The sequence below is a fragment of the Mastomys coucha genome, unplaced genomic scaffold (genome assembly GCF_008632895.1).
Source record: "Mastomys coucha isolate ucsf_1 unplaced genomic scaffold, UCSF_Mcou_1 pScaffold18, whole genome shotgun sequence".
Lineage (NCBI taxonomy): Eukaryota > Metazoa > Chordata > Mammalia > Rodentia > Muridae > Mastomys > Mastomys coucha.
Genome location: NW_022196900.1, coordinates 53,843,720 through 53,857,763, shown reverse-complemented (window position 1 = coordinate 53,857,763; position 14,044 = coordinate 53,843,720). Strand labels below are relative to the sequence as shown.

The following is a 14,044-nucleotide window of genomic DNA, read 5'->3' as shown; positions in this document are numbered from 1 at the left end:
AAAAAAAAAAAAAAAAAAAAGAAAAGAAAAGAAAATAAAATGTAGAAGTGTATCTTTCTCTTTTGTTGTATTTCTCACCTTTCTACTTGGTTTTAATTTACATTTCCCTGAGATACATGGTGCTTTTCACATGGTCACTAGTGAGTATATACTTTTGATTCTGAGTTTTTTGCCATTTTAAATGGGCCACTTGTCTTTCTGTTATGTTGTTCCAGCTCTTGCTGCTCTGGATAGCAGGCCCTTTCCAGATATGTCTTTCGTCAGTGTTTCAGTGGCTCATTGTCTCTGCGATCACTCTTCATTTTCATCATGGTGTCTTTTGATGAGCAGAAAATTTAAACTTTAATCGGTTTTGTGACTTAGGCATACATTGTCCTTTGCTAAAATCCTTACAGCTTTTATGTTTAGACATAGCTCATTTATTTCTTATTTCTGCCTTACTGATTTTCATGATTTTTGAGAATAGATCTTCTAAAATGTGTAAAATAATAGCCAGTTAAAATTACTTTTATTTAGGAGCAAGTATGGCAAGTATGTTTAACAAGATCACAAAAATCCTATTAAATATCTCCTTTGAGAAAATGTATGCGGGTATAGGATTGTGGAAAAGACCAGACCGTCTTCTAATGTTATGTTCTGCCTCCTGTCACGTAGTTTAATAATATTAAAGATTTTTCTGATCAAAAGGCAACCTTGACATGCTTTAACATAGTTATTTCACATAAGGGTATGGACTGTGCATATCTGGGTAAGAGCTAGCATTTACACAAGTAGTCTCTTCCCACAGGGGACCTGGGAGGAAAATGAACAGCTTACCTTCCTCCTCATGGGCCCAGTGGTCCTCGTACTTGTTGTCCTCTCTATACATCTAGATCTGAACTAATGTGACTGGCCTCACTCTTTCAGGCTAAGATTGTAGCTTGTGCCCCTGGGAAGCATGATGTTTGATCTTAGTTGTCAACATGATTGATTTTAAAATCACCTGGAATCAGACTTCCAGAAGTGTCTAGATGGCTGTCCAGAGAGGCTTACCTGAATCCAGAGACCTGCCCTGAGTGTGAGTAGCATTATGTCATGAGCAAGGGACCTGCAACAAACAAAAAAAGGAAGAAAAGAGAAACCAAGTCGAGGGCCAGCCTTTCTTGCTTTATTTCCTGTTTCGTCCAAGTGTGGAGCATGAGGAGTCACAGCTGAGTCACTTCTGCCACTTTGCCTTTCCCAAGTGATGGACTATACCCTCACACTGGGAACCAAAGCCAGCCCTCCATTGAGTTGCTTTTCAGCTTTTTTTGGGGGGTTTGCAATTCTGAGAATCCATCCCAGCCTAACATTGAGCCATACCCCCAGTCCTTCAGTAGCCTTTTGTCACAGCAGTGAAAAGGTAAGTAATGTGGGCTGTGTGTCTCCCATCTGCTGTATTAGGAGAGGAGAGTGATGCTGTTGAGTGAACAGGCCACCAGATAGTCTCTTCAGCAGGGGACAGCAGCTCATTTCAGCTCTCACATCACATCTGTTCTGAAAATAGATTTCCTGAAACTTAAGTGACTGTGGACTAAGTTTTGGCAAGACTGATCCAGTGGAGGTCGAACAGAGCCTGTCACTTCAGAGTGTTGGGAAGCCAGGTACTGCTTCAGTTCTGCCACACTTCTCTGCACATTGCTTCCTTTGAAATTTGCAGCCAGAGTCTAAGTTTCTCACCTTTTAATGTCTGAAAATGCGGGCACCATTTGGCATTGTTCATGTTATCCAGGCGACCCATCCAAATAAGAATATATTTGCCAAATCGAAGAACAGCCCTTCTAAAAGCTTAGACTGGTGCACTAGCAATGTTCTCCTAACTCAGTTAAACCACGGACTGTAACTAGTTGTGGGTTTTGTGCCATTTCTACTGGTGACAGAATCCTATGGTGTGATGTCTTCCCAGAAGATTTTTTTCCACCTAACTTAAAAAAAGTTTCTAATATAAAGGTTGTATTATCAACAAACGCTAGTTTGAAAGAACCAAATAGGATTTTGAAGATTACCCTTCTTTAACAATGCCTTAAATTTTTATCTCCTTATCCATTCCGCGTTGCTTTCTTTCTCAAGACATTATGGTTTATTGTGTCTCCAGCAGGTACCTTGCATGTGATTTACACAGTGAATGGCCCCGCTTTCAGAGCAAGTTAATGATATAATATCCCCATTTATATTCAGAGCAGTCAACACTCTCTAGCTCTCAGAATAATAAAAGCACCTGCATTTAATATACATGGAAGAATGGGAAGGCAAATAGCAGATAAGGCACAATCAGGTAAGTGTAATCAGATAAAATATCACAATATTATAGTAGATCAGCATCTGGTAATGACTTGAATTTTGAAAGACTGACAATCAGCATGGCCTAAAGCAGCCAGGCGTACTCGTTCCCAGCAACTCTCTGCAGAGCTGATTGCTCCTCTCGTGTGTTTTCTGGCAGATTAAGCAGGTAGTTTCTTATTTTAACTCTTCTAGGACTACAATGTCACACAGAAAAACATCAGCAATGTTCCTTTTGAGACCATATCAGAAACAAAAACAAGCAACATACCTGAAAGGGAAACGTTCCATTCCCAGCAGTTATCTCAAACTGATCCAAATCAATTTCATTAAAAAAAAAAAAAAAAAAAAAAAAAAAAAAAAAAAAAAAAAAAAGAATAAATGTTGGAGTCAGCGGCAGAGCTTTCATTTCTGCCTCCATCTTTGCCTGCATGAAATTGACATTTTCTTTTCCCTCCTCTTCTTTTAAACATCAGAGAATGCTTAGGTGACCAGAACCTATTCTGCAAGGTCATTTCACTTTTGGTCATAACCATCTGGTAAACCTAGCTGTGCATACTAGTATTCCATGAGCCCTAGTATATCAGACCCCCATGGATTCTAGTAGAAAGCATTGAATTTGCCAAAGTCACAACTGAAAAGACGTAGCTTACAGGGTAGGTGTCACAGTTCTCTCTGTTTTTGTTTTTGTTTTTTAAGTTACTCTGTGTTGGAGGCCATGGATCTTTTCATGTAACTGCTTTCACCTTGCCAGGTGTTTCCGAGACATAGGAAGTACATGTTGTGAGACATGGGAGAGCCCAGGTACAGAGGGGCTGCAATAAACATCTCCAGCGAAGAGTTTGCCCTGATGTTGGTGCCCTCTACTTCCACAAGGCTTGACTGCCTCCTAATTTGCTGTAATTAAAAGTTACTATATGCAGAAACTGAACTGCCAAATCCATCTTCTGACAGGGCTCTGCTCACTTTCTTGTTCCTGTTCTAAGGGTGATAACCCCAGACACTGGGAAAGCAGTGTTACATGAAACTTGCATGAAATTTGCATAAATCTGATTGTGGGTGAGATGAAATAGCCATCTGTTGATCTTAGAACTGAGAAAGCAAAGTGTAGGGAAACCTGTGACTCTGCTACACAAACATCCCTTTTCTGGCAAGGCCCATAGCAATCTGGCAGATGGTCAGATATGCCATACATAGAGGCTTTTACAGCCTCCACCAAGACTCCTCCACTTAGAACCAAGCCAGCAAGCCCAGGTCACTCTAGTCCTGCCCCTTGAACTGCGGACGATCTACTCCTGAGAGACCCACATGTCTCTCAAGGGGAACTGTAGCCTCCTCTTGGCCCTCTCTTATAATCTACTGCATAATGCTTCACTGACCCCAAGGCACTGAGAAGCCCTGTGGTAGAGACTGTCCTGAGGTGATGAAATCTGCTTGTCTGTGTCCATATATGTTTAGGCTTGATTTATAACATCCTTTGTTCTATTGCTTACTACAGAAGAAACTTCATAAAACCAGTAACTACTTCGGAACAAGGAACATGTGTGTTTTTTGACCAGATTTACTCATGATTAACTCTACCCTTACTTTTTAGGGTCTTCTCACAGTGAGTTCTCAGGAAACAGAAAAAAACATAAAATTAAAAAGAGCTGATTTTTTTTTTTCTGTTGAAAATAAACACAAGCACATATTTGAACACACCTTACTGGTAATCTCTATCAGGACCTGGTGTTTCCAGGCCCTTTGAGCATTGTTCAAAGACTAAAGAAACATACAAGCAGCAAGGAATTTTCTCCACAAGCCGAGTGAAGGTAAAGGAACAGTGGACTCCAATCCTTAGTGCTCAAGAGAACTTGAATACTGCTTAGGGCTCTCTTTTCTGTGGGTCTAGGAGAAGGAAATCAGTTGTTAGTGGTTAGGTATAGGTAGCCTTTTGGTTTTAATTGATGTCCTTTTCACATTAGCCATATCCTGAAACTTATCCAGGAACTGCAGGCAATGGGCTGGTCCAACTAGTTTTATGTATATGCACAGTAAGGTAAATATGTCCTCTGAGTGAACTTTTATTATCTTAGGCCTGTGCATGATTGGGTATATGCATATGATTGAAATTATATAAATCAAGGCAAAGGATGTGTGCAGTGAACTAAGGCTTACAGAACCCAACTGTATCAATTAAAAGCAGATCACTTATGCCCCGCCCCTAACAACCAACCCTTCCTTCTAGACTCACAAAAGGAATACCCAGGTGGCAGTGACCAGGCACTCTTTAAGTTGCAAGCCTGCTCAGATCATTCTTTCTTGCAGCACATTTAACCTATACTTAAGCTTTGCTTTGGAATCAACCCCCTGCCGCTTTAATTTGTCTGTGATTCTTCAACTCTTTGAACAAGACCCCAAGAACCCGGAAACACCTGCTCAGACAGAGACTACCAGTAACAAGACTGCTCTATTTTCCTGTGGATACAATGTCTCTCAAGAGCTGGTCTATCCGGTTTTGGATTGCTGTAACAAAGTCTTTTTCTGATCCTGGTAAAGCTGGAGTCTAAGATCAGGGTGGCAGCATGGCAGGCTCTGGAAGGGCCTGTTCCTGGCTTGCAGCCAGCAGTCATCTTACTGTGTGCTTCTACAACCTCTTTTGTGTGTGCCCAAGGATAGAGAAAGTTGGATCTTTGGCTTGTTTCCTTTTAGAGTTATAATCTCACTGTGACTACATCCATGCCTGTTATAAGTCTCCAACTCTGAATATCATCACAATAAATGTTAGGACTTCAAATGAGTGAATTTTGGGGGAATCACGCTTTGGTCTTTCCACAGTGCTACCCAGTTGTATCATTTTGGTAAAGTTACTAAGTTTGAAACAGAACCACTGTCTTCAGAAAAGGGGAGTCTTGAAGACTTTGAGTTCAGTCTATGATGGATCAAATACCAGTTTCCCAGGAGTCCTGGCAGCCCTGAGTGTCTCCCATCTTCATCCACACCCACCCTAGTGCCTGCATTTACTCATCCACTATGCACCACTTTAGTCTAATAGAGGGAGATAAGCCCAAGAGAAAGTGTTTATGTTAATAATTAAAAGGAAAAATGGCAACTTTCAGGGTGGGTATTGGTTCTGTCAGTCCCTTGTATGTCTGTTGTTCTTTCTGCCCTTTGTTATTATTCTCTGCACAGTAAGATGGACCAATTAGAATTTGGAATTAAATTAACACAGAGGGGTGAATTAATCTATCCAAGAAAATTTCCATTATAATTTTCATTGTATTACCACAGGTGTAAAAGGGCCGAGTTTCAGGCTTTGAACGACTAGAATAGAAAGCATAGAGGAGTTTGTGGAGAATCGGGGATTAATTATAACTCTGCCTTCTAAGCAGTCTGTTTTGTATGTTTATTTCCATATAATCCATTATCGAATGCTTTGGGGAGATGGGTTGAGATTTGCATTTTACAATTGAAATAGCAAGTCTCTTCAAGGTCAGAAGATGAAATCTAGATTATCAGTTTAAACATGAATTGCACAATACTGGAAGTTGAAAAGGCATCCCCCACTTTTCATTTTACTTCTTTGAGGCTTACAGAGAAGAATCAAAGAAGCCTATTGTTAGTATTTTATGTTGTCATTGTCTGAGTCTGGGCTGTGACAAGCAATGCTAACCATATTTAAAGAAGATACATTACACTGCTCTGATATATAGGAGTCATCTTAGACAAACCGTGATGGAGACTATTTCATCTTTCAGATTGAAAACATTTCTGTTTCTGCTTGAAACCACATTAACAAGTCTTTTGTATACAGTGATGGTGATAGTGCAGCCAGCATCATTTTCTGGTTACACTGACATGTCTCACCCTCACAGTCATCCTCTTGAAGGCCCAGGTTACTACAGTAAGGAGTTCTCAAGCTATCTAAGGTGTGGCCTGATCATTGATCACCCTGGTTATTTAGAATGGACTGTTCTACTGCACAGCACACCTGAGTCGCATTTGGGTACGAAGCATGTACCTTTATAACTGAAGACTCTGGCTTATACAAATCATTTTTAGATATGAAGTCCTGACTTTTTTTGTTTGTTTTTGAGCCAAGGTCACAAGTATCCAGGCTGGCAACAAACTTGCTGTGTAGCTGAGGATAACCTTGGGTTCTGCATCCTCCTTCCTCCAGCACTGAGTGTGACGCTTACAAGCATGCACCACCAGGCCCAGTTCACTTCCTGCTAGAGATCAGACTTAGGGTTGCGTGCATGCTACCCAGCACTCAGTCAACTGAGCCACATCCTCTGCTCTGAAGTCCTGACCTTCTGGAAATGACAAGAAAATGAATCAAATGTCTGTGGAAACCTGGTATGAGGACTTTCCCAGAACTGCATGCAGTGCCCCTCTCTTATAGTTTTGGGCTAAAGATTTGTGGTGACAAAAAATACTTTTAAATGTCATTTTCAATGATATTTGAGCCCTATATCCTGAGGGAAAGGACTGATTTTTTTTTTCCACACCCTGAATGAATGTAAAGGTGGTCCACCTCAAGTTCTGTTAGTCAGAGATGGTGTAATCTTCTTGTGTGTCAGGTTTTGCATCTCATTTTGGGGAAGATATTGAACTTTGGCTTCAGTTTTCCCGTGAGAAGTGTCTTGCTTTTGGTTTCGAGCATAGCTGAGATGTTTGGTCTTTCAGAATATCTGAGTCAGAGTTTCTAATAGTCACTAATGCCAGAAAGGTGCTGCTTCCCCAAAGCCTCAGACTGAGGCCACTGGGGCAGAAAGCTCATTCATGAAGGGAGTATGGGGGGGGGGCAGCCCTTTTGAGCCACAGGTGTGGAATACCGCTACTGTCATGGGAAGGACCTCTGTCCTGAGCAGTTGTTTCTGAGCTTTGCTAGCTTTATCCTAGGCCAAGATATAATAAAAAATTTTTTTTAAAAATAAAAGGAGAATATTATTTTCATAGTATTTTAAATTATCTCATTTAATAACTTTAGATAAATTTCAGAAATTTTTGTTATTATGTGATAACATTAAAAACACATACATAGAATTCTTTTTATATACATAAGTGTATATATATATGAAAGATATGTGTGTGTATGTGTATGTGTGTGTATGTATATGAAAGATGGAGACATTCATTCCCTCCTCTCTTCCCTCCTCTAAGGAACAAGTATGTTTCATTGGAGATGAAAAATGGCTAAATATAAAAAATGATCAGTGAAGAAAAATCATCTGAGAAAATAGTAACTTAGCTGACTAATGAGCATTACGATTAACATATTCCACACATCTATCAATACCAAGGTTTAGTGTGCCTCTCTTCCTCTTCAAAATTAATAATCACATGAACCAGGACCTTTCTATTTGAATAGTCTAATAGGCTCAGGCAAGCACATAGCAGATAGGAATGTGGTCTTCTGCCTGTCTGCTGATCAGCAGTTTTCCTCAGCTCTCAGTGAGGCTCCCTCTTCCCTCTTTCATTGTACAGGCCAGTTGAGTTCTATTCTCTTTGTTTCCAAGACACTCTGAACAAAGCGTATATACTGGATCATATGGATTTGCAGATGTGCTCTACATAGTGTATTCACAGGCATCTTGATGAGAGCATCTGTAACTACCTGTTTTTTGTGTACCTGACACATAGTAGGCACCGATGGGACATTTGCTGAACAAAGGCTCAATGCACTCCCTTCTGTTAGCATGCTGCAAAACACCTTCAAGTGAGAGGGAGCTTTTGATGTAAAACACATTAAATGCTTGCATTTTATAGTGTGTTTTAAGACATAGAAAGTTGCTTCATTAATGTGGGTACAATCATTGGCTTAGTGATGATGAGAGAATGGAACAGTCATGTGGGTAGAGGTCAGTGAAGTATGACAAGATCCCTGATGTAGGTACAGCTTTGTCACAGGACCTGGCCATGGGTGTGGGACTTACCCTCTTTAGACTCCTTCCCTTCATTTCATTAAATAGACAAGAAGAGGTAGTCTTACATGGATTCTAGAACACGCTTTGAACCCCTTTTCATATTTTAAAGATCCTCTGCTACCACAAAGAGCCATTCCACTAGCTCCTCATAATAAGCGGGGAGTCCCTGTACCCTGTTCCAGTAGAGTCCTCCGGGTGCTTCTTCTTTGCTTTTTCCTTTCATATTCATTTCTTGCTCCCTTCAGTCTGTAGGGTTTGCCTTGAGCCGCAGAGAGGTTTGAACACAGTGTGATATTGGTTAGAATTTCCATCCTTCCCATGGTGGCCTTGCTCACCCCTTCATTGCTCACTCAAGATGCCTACTGTGTCCTGACTCAGAACTCTTGGCCCATCTCCTGCCCCTTACCTGCAGCTGACCCACAAGAACCTCTAAAGCCTTTTGCCCTGTTTTCCTTTTCTGTCCGTTTCACCATGGGTTTCTCTTGCCCATTTCTACTTTCACGGTATGCTTCCACCTTTAATATGATAATAGCGCGAAGTTCTGCTCTTTGATTGCTCTTTATGTATCTGTGTTGTACCACCTTCAAGTCCTTACACTGTTCCTAAAGTGTGGCTGCATGAACTTTACAACATCCTTGGATGGTTTAAAGAACTCGTCCAGATTGTCCAAGCTCAGACTTAATACAGTTTACCATGTAGCAAGATGTGTGTCAGCCTCTGCACTTAGGCACTTCTGTGCCTAAGTCATGTCATTTTCCTTCATGTCAGTCTTTTGTTTCAGAAGCAATACAGTATCACCTTGGGACAAACATGTCACCATCTTTATACATACCCCTGTATTGTTTGATTTGTCATTGTATATGATTTGTTTATATCCATATAAACTTAAACTCTCAGAATCATGTGCTTCCAGTCCTCATTCTAACATGCTGACTATGAGCGTTTTGTTGTTTTAGTCTTTAATATTGTCACTTTAATTACTAAGTAATTTTCATCAGATCGATTTATCATAATTATATAAGGTTTAATTTTTGTTGCTACTGCAGAACATTTAGATATTTTCATTTCGTGCTGAGATAAATGTTAATATTTGTGTGCCCTTTGAAAGACGATGCTAATATGTTGGCTTTCATAGAAAATTTTTAATTTTCAAAGAACTCCCATGTATCTGTTCCTAGTCCAGTAACAACTAACATTTTTTCATCTATTGTTTTAACTAATCTCCCATTATTTCTTGAGAATATTAGAGAAATTTTCAAGTGTCTTACCCTTGACTACTAAATAGTTCTGGATCGACTTCTTAATGCTTACAAGGCCTTCTCTAAGGTCATCTAATGCTCTGCAACTGCTGTCTCCAGTCCAAGTTTAAATTTGCATATTAATAATAGATAACTTCTCATATTTGATTTGTGCAAGTTCCAAGTGTGGCCTACACATACAGTTGGTTTATGCATCATTCTGAAAGGTAAATAGCATGCCCATAGTCTCCCTATGTACCAGGCCTTCACCTTTTGAGCCTCTTGTCTCAGCCTCTGTGGTGCTGAGATTGTAGGTGTTTGCCAACCCCATATACAAACATTTAACACCACCAGCTTGTTAGACAGAATGTGGTCCTGTTTAGCAACTCAGCATCTTAACCTTGACGGTCTCCTCCAGTCTGTAATCATTGCTAGTTAAATATAATGGATTTAATAAAATTATAGCTTACATTTTAAGAAAGACTAGGTAAATGTATTTTTCAAGCTGAGGTTAAGCTTAGCACACTTCTCAGCACATTTGACCAAATCATATGCTTTTCTTCTTTATTCCCCTAAAACCAGAGACCCAGTTACATGCTTCCCCAGAAAGAAGCATTAATGTTGAGAACCTCGAGACTCCAAATAAATAGGAACAGCAGTGGAGATGATTTCACAGGGTGGCTTTTCATTGGGAACCAAATTCAAATATCTGAATTTTTCACTTTCAACCTATGGGACAGGCTGTGAGCTATAGATGTTGAATTTAACTTCAAGTTGTAAATACATCGTTTCCTAATTCTTTTACTTCTTGTTGCTCATCTGCTCTGTTTATTGCCATGGACTAGTATAGGCAACATAACTGGTTAGTCTCAGCAGAGGATCTGAAATGCAGAAAAGGAGAATCAACATTAAACCTTCCTACCTAGTGTCTTGGTTTATACTTATTTTTGGTCCCTAAATATTTGCTTAATTTGAGCTTGAATGTTAATCATTTCACTTTTATTTCTCTTAAGAAATGGCTTTGCTGTATTTTCAGTATTACTAAGGATACAGTCTCTCTCTCTCTCTCTCTCTCTCTCTCTCTCTCTCTCTCTCTCTCTCTCTCTCTCTCTCTCTCTCCCTCTCTCTCCAGATGGCTCTTTAGAACTGAGAAGCAATTCTCTTTCATTTAAAATATCTGTAAGTGTTTGAATTGATACTGGTAAGTTACATCTTTTTTCAGTGTTCTTTCATTGATCTTATGGTACTTGTCCCTGCTGTTTTAATCCTCCAATATTTTTACCATTGCATGTAAGTGTTGTATGTGCCAGGAGTGATATGAATGAAGAGATGTGTGTGTGTGTGTGTGTGTGTGTGTGTGTGTCCGTGTGCAATGTTGGTGTACTACTATAACTGGGAGGAAAGGAGAGAGAACAGTATCATGTTGTTGGCTTTGTTTGTTGTTGTTGTTATTTAGAACAATAAAGAGAAAAGTTAAATTGAAAGGAGGATGTTGCTGTAGGCTTGAGTTGGTACAAAAAACTACAGTGGTTTTAAAGATCTCCTTAAATGTTCTCATTCTATATTTCTTAGGGGTAGAAAAGCACAAGATAAAAGTATGCTGTCTTATTAAACTGCCAGGCTCCTTTGTATTTGTATTTTGTTCTTGGTGGAACTGAAAACTTGAGTTTTAGGTTTTGTTGGTTTTTCTATATCAAGTAGGCACTTAGTTGCTAATATGTTTTAATTTTTCCTCAACTTCTCCTTTTTGTTAAATTTGATATTTAATAATGAATATTAAACAAGAATAATGAACATTTAATATAAGAATGGTTAAACTAACTGATTAAATTTGCATTTGCATTTCTCACCTTTCTATTATGGACTGTAGTCTCATTTTGTAATGACTTAGTTCAACATTGCCACAATGTTATTTTTTGGGTGTATGCTAAAAAAGTCATCATGTTGAGGCCTTAGAACATCATAGCAGAGAATTAATTATATTGTTGTCCATTCTAAAATGCACAAAAACAACCTTCATTATGTGACTTTTCTCTGAATTCTTTCTTTCAACACACACACACACACACACACACACACACACACACACAGACACACACACACATACTGTAGCAAGGACAGGAATTAATCACATATATGTGAATAAAGTTAGCAGCTGTAGACCGAGTATATGGAAACTGTAAGTAAGTTAGCTCCTAAAGTTGTAAGTCTCTCTGAGTGAAGACTTAGCATGGGCATGGTTCTTAGAAGAGCAGAGAATCTTTTCCATCCTTCTGCTTGCTTATTAAGATTTTGTCCCTTTCAATGTCTTGGAGTTTTGTGCTTTGTTTGAGGTAAGATCTTCTATGTTACCTTTGTGGACCTAGAATTCCCTGTTAGCCAGAATGATCTTGAACTCATGGCCCTCCTGCCTCTTCCTGCAAAATAGAATTACATCTGCTTCGTGAACTGAGTTCTAACTCTAGGCAGAGTTTTCATGTGGTCCAGGGACACAATTTTATCTTTGTTATTGCATATCAAAGTATATCTAATAGTCTTTCCCTTTTGATGTATGCAATTTGTAAGCTGTAGGCTTCTGAGCAGTAGTTAGTCTACATTCATTTTTTCCTATTGCATAGCAGTCTGGCTTTTAAGCAAATAAGGGAGTAAATTTTTCTCTATTTAGATGAAGTTAAAATATGAAACCTTGACTATCCAATATGAATCATAGTATTGCTTAGACCAATCTACTATTTGAGTATATCAAAAGCTATACAAATTAATCTTAATTATTTCTATTCTTTTAAAAATATCAGTAGTTAAAAATTGCATATCTTATTATTAAAAATGGTTTTGAGTGGAGGCGAAATCTCCCAAATGAAGGAATTAAAAACAAGAACAGGATAAGGCAGAGAACCATTTTTCTTCTTAAAAACTTGAAATAAATTGAGATCAAGAAATATAACACATTGTTAAATAAATCAGAGGTCTTATGACATCTCTAATATTTTATAACAGTTTTTTGACTTGATTTATGTATTTAAACTAACTATTAAGGTATTCTTTAAATGCTAGAACATAAATTACAGACCAAGCCTTGATTTATGTTAATGGTGGATGTGAGGGATGTGGCAAGTGGTTGCTGATTTTTGTAATACTCCCTGGGTGGGGTAACAGATCCCAGAACACAGGAGGAAGTGCTGCCTTAGGCTCCGTTTGTTGACTTGTAGGTGCAGGCTGTCTCCGAGGACATGGTAGAATCTTGTTAGGAACTTTCACTTCTCTTTCAGATATCTCCAGATTTTCTTGAAAGCTGCTGTGCAGGTCCCAGCTGTTCAGGGTTTCTATGGCAGATCAGATGTGTGTGGCTGTCTGCAAGGAGAGTACGTTCTGTGTCCTGTTTCCAACTTCCTGATTCTTTTGCATGACTGCCGTCCTCTTCTGATCCTCCAGGTCTCACCTTAAATACAAATGCATTAGAGAATCCTTTCTGGATCTCCTTCCCTACAGAGATCCCCTTACCCAATGCCCTGTTTATTCCCTAACATTTTAAAAATAGCTCTTCCTAGACCTTTCACATCGCATTGTGTGCCTCCACAACAAATTCCCCATGCGCAGGGGAAAATCTACTTCATTAATTTACAACAGTAGTGCACTTAAAGGCAAACAGTAAGCACTCTAGAAAATTATTAGATAAGTGAATAAAGATCTGTAAGATTGCATTTGAAAAAAAATACCTCTGAATTTTAAAAAGTGTAAGAAACATTGCTTTAAATCAACAATTCTCATGCTTCCTTAATGCTGTGGCCTTTTAATGCAAGTTCCTCATGTTATGATTACCCCAGTGAGAAGATTATCTTCATTGCTACTTCATAAATATACTTTTGCGACTGTTATTAATCATAATATAAATATTTGATATGCATATGGACTTAGGCGATCCCTGTAAAATGGTTTTTCAACCCCTGAAGGGGTTGTGACCCACATGTTGAGAACCACTGCTTTAAATGAATATGTCCATAAACCCAAGAGATATCTTTACAAATGTCTGACTGCTTTCTCATTCAAATAAGCTTCTTGTGATGGTTCAGTAAACAGGCTGTAGGGTTCTGCAGGAGAACTCACGATCATGGCCAAGCCCTTCGCACACTCATGGGCGTTCTCAGTCTCCCTTTGTTTGCAGGCGCACACAGGCTGACTCTGAGGATGCACTCATGCCATTGAAATAAGCCAAGAGTACTGTGTGGCTCCCAGAGCCCTGCCTGGACCTGCGCCTCTTCCTCTTCCAGTCAAGAACTCATGTTAGCAGGTAAGCTAGTGAATATGAGTAGAAGGCTTTATAGGGACTGCCTTAAATAACACACATTTGCATTAAATGACAAACAAATAAGTCAATTATAAATATTAGACTTCTTGTGACAGTGAATTGTGGTTGCAGTTAATAAAGACACTGTGTTTATTCAGACAGTGTCACATATCATGTTTTAAGTTTATGTTTTAGCAATTGGTCTTAAACTTTTGGGGGAATATTTTATTGTTTTTGTAACTTTTTTGGGAAGAACAAAATTCGTGTAGTCAAGAGTCTAAATGACAGTGTGGAAGAGAGTCCTTAGAAATAAT

The 14,044-nt window shown here is 39.0% G+C and overlaps 1 long non-coding RNA gene across 1 annotated transcript; it reads left to right on the top strand.

Annotated features, from left to right (window-relative positions):
• Positions 1–472: 472 nt before the first annotated feature.
• On the top strand, positions 473–13,694 carry LOC116096236. Its single transcript, XR_004120909.1, has 3 exons — positions 473–2,293; positions 10,578–10,646; positions 13,608–13,694. It is a non-coding gene; the product is annotated as an uncharacterized LOC116096236 (long non-coding RNA).
• The last annotated feature ends 350 nt before the right edge of the window (positions 13,695–14,044 follow it).